At 37.5% G+C, this 7,785-nt stretch overlaps 1 pseudogene; it reads left to right on the top strand.

Moving 5' to 3' along the window:
* Positions 1-2,004: 2,004 nt before the first annotated feature.
* LOC106322912 lies at positions 2,005-5,625 on the top strand (annotated as a pseudogene).
* The last annotated feature ends 2,160 nt before the right edge of the window (positions 5,626-7,785 follow it).

The raw sequence follows: 7,785 nt of genomic DNA, 5'->3' as shown, positions 1-7,785 counted from the left end.
GCTACGATCTCACTTATGTCGTTCTTCATATCAGCTAAGTCTGCTTTTTTGTCGGCAAAATCTTGCTCCATCGTCGCCAGTTTGTTTGCCACAACTAGAAACTCTTCATCATGTGCTTCATCAAGCCATTTGAAAACATGGTTTTCACCCGAAATTGCTCCACAACGATAAAACCTTCTACCTGGATTCCTTACGGTATTTGACGTTAACACAACAGTAGCAGCTCCACAGTCGCACCTCCTTGGGATTCCACGCCCTAGATCCATCGAATCCTAATTCACAACACACAAAAATGATTGAAACTATACCAAGGCGAAACATAAAAAATGCTTAAGTAAAAAAAAAACAGTATATGATCTCGGATTTGACGAAAGAGACTTACAGTTAATCCTCTCTTCTGAAGAACCCTAATTTTCAAATTTGGGGGTTTTTGGAATGAGCCTCGCGATTTTAACTTTTGTGAGCTAACATGTCGACGTTTTCTCTTTAAATGAAACGGAGCATTTTGTTTTAACGGAGAAACGTGAACTGTTGACGACAAAGGTTACGGAGGGGAGAAAACATCAACGGACATAAAGATATCTCAGATTTAATTAAACGATAACTCAGCCGCAAATATAAATTAACGATAACTCAGACATAATTAAATGATAACTCAGCCGAAAAACTTCTGCTTCTGAGCTAAAACTGAAACTTCTGCTTCTGAGCTAAAACTGAAAAATTGTTTTACTCATCTCTCTCTTGCTCTGTCATTCCGATTCATTTCTGGGTCCTTGTTCTCCGTAAACTGGTGGAGCGTCGTGCGCAATTGTTTTCTGATGCCTCAATTCATTCAATATGTAATCATTGAGTAAAGACTTTGCGAATTCTTCATGTTTTGTTTTCTCATCTAAATGAAGAACTCTACACCCTCTACTGTCGGCGTTGAATACATATCTATTTTTCTTAATCCAGTTACCAGAAAACAATAATTACCGGATCCATTAGATCTCTGAGAAAGATGAAGAATAAGATGAAGAAGATAAATAGATAGATAAAGAAGATGAAGAAAAAGATGAACACAGACAAACCTAGTTATAAAGTAGTTCGTTAGCAGTGACATGGCAAATCCGAGTTGATGACATGGCAGATGACATGGAAAATCAGTTAATAAGCCGACAAACGAATATATAACACTAGCCTACGTAAATCAGCCCTCGTGTACAATGTAAGTCAGCCGAACCGTGGATACTATTTCAGTAATTAATCTTTTGATCCGAAATCAGCCGTAATTAGGATGAAAAACCATAAATCAGCTGTATCGTCACATAAATCAGCCGTCAATCGAATGCTAATCTAGTAATTATTTTTTTGCTAATAAGTCAGCCATAAACAAGCTGAGTTTAATGTTAATCCATCCTATTACGGCTGATTAAATATAAACTCAGCCGTAACAATATCCAATTAGTCAGCTGTAAATTAAATAACTCAGCCAGTCGATATTCATTAACTCGGCCGTGGAAACATAACTCAGCCGTGTCTTAACTACAACTCAGGCGAATATTCCAGCAATCAATCCGCCGATGTATAAGTTAGCCGTAACTTGTGTATGTAAGTCAACCGTTATCCTATAAATCAACCACATTTCTGTAAATCAGTCGTACCGGGCGGCTGACTTATGTTCTTAAATTAGTCTTTTCATCTTAAGTCAGCCGTGTTCATTAATTCAGCAGACACATAACAATAAATCAGCCATAACGACGTATGAAGTGATTTACGGCTGACTTAATGAAAACACGGAACCGAATTCCTACGTGGCGCCAGGTTTTTGCTTACGTGGCAGCGAAAAGTAATAACATTCTTGTAAATACATTTTTTCTGATAACGTAAAAAAAAGGCACGTTTGGTATTTAAAAAATGACAGTAATAATAAAAAATATATGTATAGTTCTAGTCAATTTTCCTAAAATATCGTATATTCATATCGAACGGTTTCAGATATCAAAAGCAGGAGGACTGAAAAGGCCGATAAACATCATCTCTCTCTTTCTTAAAAGTCAACTGTGAATCCAAAGACAATTGTCTGATCGAGAATTTTTCTCCCGACTCTTATCTGATGGCTTCTTCTTCGTCTCGAACCTGGAGATACCGCGTCTTTGCAAGCTTTCACGGAGCATACGTCCGTAAAACATTCCTCAGTCATCTGCGCAAACAATTTAACTACAACGGGATTACTATGTTCGATGACCAAGGAATCGAGAAAAGCCAAACAATCTCCCCAGCCCTCACACGAGCAATTATGGAGTCGAAGATTTCGATAGTTGTACTATCGAAGAAGTATGCTTCTTCGAGCTGGTGTTTGGATGAGTTGTTGCAAATTTTGAAGTGCAAAGAAGATGCTGGGCAAATAGTAATGACCATATTCCATGGAGTAGATCCATCTGATGTGCGGAAACAGACGGGAGAGTTTGGGATTGCTTTCAACGAAACTTGTCAAGGGAAAACGGAGGAGAAGGTGCAGAAATGGAGCAAAGCTTTGAACGAGGTGGGCAACATAGCTGGGGAACACTTCCTAAACTGGTTTGTTTCCATTTATTTGGACAATGTTGATATCTTTGCGAGTTTTACATGACTGTTTGATGATCATGGTGATTTCTCTCTCTTGTTAGGGACAATGAATCGAATATGATTGAAAAAATTGCCAAAGATGTTTCAAACAAACTGAACACTACAATCTCAAGGGGTTTTGAAGACATGGTGGGGATTGAAGCACACATGGAAAAGATGCTTTCTTTGTTTCATTTTTATCATGAGGATGAAGCTATGATTTTTGGAATCTGTGGCCCTGCAGGCATTGGTAAGACTACCATTGCAAGGGCCTTGCATAGCCGACTCTCTAGCAGTTTTCAGCTTGCATGTTTTATGGAGAATATTAGGGAAGCTGCAACACTGGTCTTGACGAGTATGGATGGAAGCTGTGTCTACAAGAGCAACTTCTTTCTAAGATTTTAAACCAAAGTGGTATTAGAATATCCCATTTAGGTGCAATACCAGAAAGACTATGTGACCAAAAAGTTCTTATCATTCTTGATGATGTGGACGATCTCCTGCAACTTGAAGCTTTGGCTGATGAAACTAACTGGTTTGGTCCTGGAAGCAGGATTGTTGTCACCACAGAAGATCAAGAGATTTTGGAACAACATGGTGTCAAGAGTACATACCAAGTGAATTTCCCAAATAACAAAGAAGCTAGTAAGATCTTTTACAGATATGCTTTTAGACAAAGCTCCGCGCCACATGGTTTTGAAAAAGTTGCTGGAAGAGCTACAAAGCTTTGCAGCAATCTTCCATTGGGTCTCCGTCTCATGGGTTCAGCTTTACGGGGAAAGAAAGATGATGAGTGTGAAGTTATACTTGATACGCTAGAAAATAGCCTTGATCCAAAGATTGAGGGAGTACTTAGAGTTGGATATGACAGCTTACATCAGAACGATCAATCTCTGTTTCTCCACATTGCATTCTTTTTCAACCACATAGACGATGAACATGTGATGGCCATGCTGGCTGATAGTAATTTGGATGTCAGACTAGGTTTGAAAACCCTCGCGTATAAATCTCTCATACAAATATCAACTAGTGGATATATAGTGATGCACAAGTTACTACAACAAGTGGCTCGACAAGCAGTTCAAAGACAAGAGCCTTGGAAACGGCAAATCATTAGTGATGCTCATGAAATTTTTGATAAACTCGAAACTCATTCTGTAAGTTCTTTCTTTTTTTTCCCCTTCTCACCGAAGCAATTGGGAAGACTCACTGATCTGACCTATGGTGCTAACATTTTCTTTTGGAATTTTGTTTAGGGTAGTAGAATTGTGACGGGTATATCTTTTGATATATCCACAATCGTGGATGACATGCATATAAGCGCAAGTGCTTTTAAAAGAATGTGTAATCTTCGATTTCTCAGCGTCTACCAGAGAGGAGGACGTGATACAAATGTTAGATTGCATGTGCCCAAGGACATGTATTTTCCACCGCGTCTAAAGTTATTACATTGGGAGGCATACCCACGAAAATGTCTTCCTACTACATTTAGTCCCGAGTATCTTGTAGAACTCAATCTAAAACATAACGAGCTCGAGAAGCTCTGGGGAGGAACCCAGGTTGGTCTTTTATACTTCCTTACTTTGAATATTTGAAGCATGTATACTTTCTCATCATGTAATGCTGTTCTTCCTCTGTTTTGTTGTTTTACGTTCAGCTTCTTACGAATCTTCAAAAGATTCATTTGGCTGGGTCCTCTTGTTTAAAAGAACTCCCAGATCTTTCAAATGCTACAAATCTCGAGTGGATAGATTTGAGGGAGTGCTCTTCTTTGGTAGAGATTCCTTCCTCTTTAGGAAATTGCCATAAACTAGAGTTTTTGCACCTGCTGTTATCTAAGAAGCTACAATTTGTTCCAACTCACTTCAACTTGGCATCTCTTAGATTTGTGAGCATGCTCGGATGCTGGAAAATGAGACAAATTCCAGATTTTTCCAGAAATATCACAGAACTCGCAGTCACTGACACAATGTTAGAACAAGTGCCTGAATCAGTCAGGCATTGGTCTAACCTTTTGAGATTCAGCATATATGGCAGTGTCAATCCACGTCTAAATTTGGCAAAAACCTATCCTGAGCATAGTGGAGCAGATATTGAGCAAATATCAGATTGGGTGAAAGACATTCATGGCTTAAAGGAGCTTCATATAGCTGGCTGTCCAAAACTTGCTTCACTGGCAGAGCTCCCTGACTCGCTCAGAGTACTAACCGTAGACAATTGTGAGTCTCTGGAGAGTGTGTCTTTTCCTTTTGGCTCTCAGATTGACGAACTATATTTCCCCAACTGCTTCAAATTGGATGGAGAAGCACGAAGAGTAATTACTCAACAATCATTTAGGACATACTTAGCCGGAAAAGAAATACCTGCGGAGTTCGATCATCGAGCTATAGGAAACACTTTGACTCTCCGTTCAGATTCTTACGGATTCAGGATTTGCGTCCTGGTTTCTCCTAAACAGTACACGAAAATAGCTTATCTAATGATATTGTGTCGCATACGCGTTGGCAGATTCATACTCTTAGAGGAAGAAATGGGTCGAAAATTCATTGTAATTTCAGCGGAACATCTATGTATATATTAACCTAAATTGCTTGGTGGAGAAGGATGGCTTGGACTGGACAACGAGATATCGTTTGAATTCAGCACCACATCCGGGGACCTCAAAATTATTGAATGTGGTGGCCAGATCTTGGCAGGCAAAAGCGACGGTAGTAGCTTTGGGAGGCTATGAATGTTGACAGATGTTTGGCTTGATGAACCAAAGTAAAGTATTTAAAGACCATGCAAGTATCATTGTGTTCTGGTTTGGGGGGGGAGGTTATTATAATACATGTTTGTTTTTTGTTTCTCTAATTTCTATTATGCTTTTGAGATTGATTTCAGATAGAGTAAGTGATTTTGTAGTAAGGAATAGAATACCGAATAAAAGCTTTCTTTATGTAAGCTTTAGGTAAACCCAACTTTTCATTCATCACTACCATCATCTTGCTCGCTAGCTTCCTCACTTCGCCCTTGTAGTCTCCCATTGCAGAAATAAATTGTGAATTTTGAAAGTGGATTTGGGTGGTTTGAGATTTTTTGAGGTACTAGACGTACGTGTTGTTTGTTTACTTGAACCCAAGAGTTTTAGATGGTCTTTAGTTTCAGAAGCTCCAGTGGCGGATCCCATGGTTCAACAGCTACATAGATACAGAGAGACGCAAGCTCGTAAAAGACAGAGAGATCACAGAGTCAATTTTCTAATTTTTAAATTGTCTAAGATCAAAACCAGAAAAAGTCTCCACTCTTATCACTTAAAAAGAAACAACACTTCAGACTTATAATTTCAAATATAGAGTTTTTTTTTTTGTTTAAAACTTAAAATTTAAAATTTCATCTTTTTATTTGCATTTTGGCCCTTAAAATTAACCACACATCATATTTATGATTTTTAAGTATTTTCTCGTTTATCATTTTGTTCTTTAAAATTTTTATATATCATAAATATTTCAATAATTTTTATAAATTCAAATGTAACATAAAATTACATAAAAATTTTAAAATAATATTTAAAATATTTTAAAACTAGAGTTATACAACACTAATATTATAAAAGAAATTTAATAATTTTTTTAAAAAAATACATGATAACATAATTATTACACAAATTTTAATATTACAACATTTATTATGATAAATTTTCTCTGGAACCTCCAAAATCTTAAATTTATTGTCCAGACAAATTTTGTGTAACCGAAGATGGAGTACTAACGAAATAATTTCATGGAATAATATGGTATTTTGCTTCTAGTTTAATATTTAATTATTTATTTCTATTTATAATTTTATATTTTGGTGTGAGATTTTATTAACTAATATTTATGTAATATTTTTATATATGTGTTAGTTATTTATAAAAGTTTTATGGATTTAAATTAGTGAAAAATATAAGGATGTAGTATAAAATACAAATAATTTTGAGTTAAGTTTGAAGTTTTGTTTTTGGAGAAAAACATTTTTTTTTTATCAAAAGAGAAAAACACCTTAAAACTTCAAATATAGAGTTTTACAAACTTCAAAATAGAGAGTATTTTTGGAGATGCTCTTAGGAAATTGAGCCAACCGGCAGCCAACAATCAAATAAGAACATGACTGACCGTCCAACACAACACCATGGTCCGAAAGCGCTACGTGACGGGCTTGGGACGATCCGGCCAGAGTCACAAAATTTACTCCACGACCTAGACCAGTTCATCCACTAATTCGTCCCACTGCGTCAAGGCACAAGGCTTTGCAACCTGTACCTAGAGTTAGCGATTTCTGTTAGATCGAGGCCTAAGGCTTTTCAACCCGTACCACAACCTAACGTTGTGTTAGACCGGACTAGTCAAATATCAGAGTACTCATGAAGCGCATATAAAAACAAATTTGTTATTGATTAAAGAAATATCCATACATTGATATAATTCGAGACCGGTCCCGGCCAAATGCCAAATCGAGTCAACTAAACACAAATTCACAATACCGTTAAAAAAAGGCATGAAAATCTACACCGGCGGTCCTAAAGTCCAGCACCCAGCTATCCGATCATCCTTACCTAAAGCGACATGCAAAAAGGACAACAGAGTTGGATGAGTAATCTAGTATTACTCAGTGAGCTGGCGGCCTCTACCCGCAACCTAGACTCTAACCCAGACAACCCAAAATAACAATCAATCTAGCCCTAGCATGCAATATAAGCTAAGGCTAAGCAAACCGTTACTAAGTTAGACTTGGCCTCCTGCCATGATCTAGCTTGAAGTAACAGGAACCTGCATTAAAACAAGTCAACAACCAATCCCTAGTTAACCATATATACGCCTAAGTTCAGTACTCATGTAGTGTTAGATACTTAGACTATACAAGTATCATTAACCGGGCGACTAACAATCAGGCAAGAACATGATCGGCCAACCAATGATACCGCATAGCTTTAATATCCACCACCCTTCACAAGCAATCCCTCAAACGCATACATGCCAATGTCAGTCCTACACTAACCAAATACACACCAAACCTAATCCGGCACCTAAGCCAGACTTAGGACTTAATGTCATAACCTGCAAACAAATCAATCAACAACCAAACACAATTACAATAATATGATAAATAACAATGGCTCGATCTAACTTGTAACACCGTATATCGGTGCTACACTAAGTCGAGGGTTCCATAACCCCT

Source organism: Brassica oleracea, chromosome C2, assembly GCF_000695525.1.
Source record: "Brassica oleracea var. oleracea cultivar TO1000 chromosome C2, BOL, whole genome shotgun sequence".
In the NCBI taxonomy this organism is placed as follows: domain Eukaryota; kingdom Viridiplantae; phylum Streptophyta; class Magnoliopsida; order Brassicales; family Brassicaceae; genus Brassica; species Brassica oleracea.
This window is presented reverse-complemented; position numbering and strand designations above follow the sequence as displayed.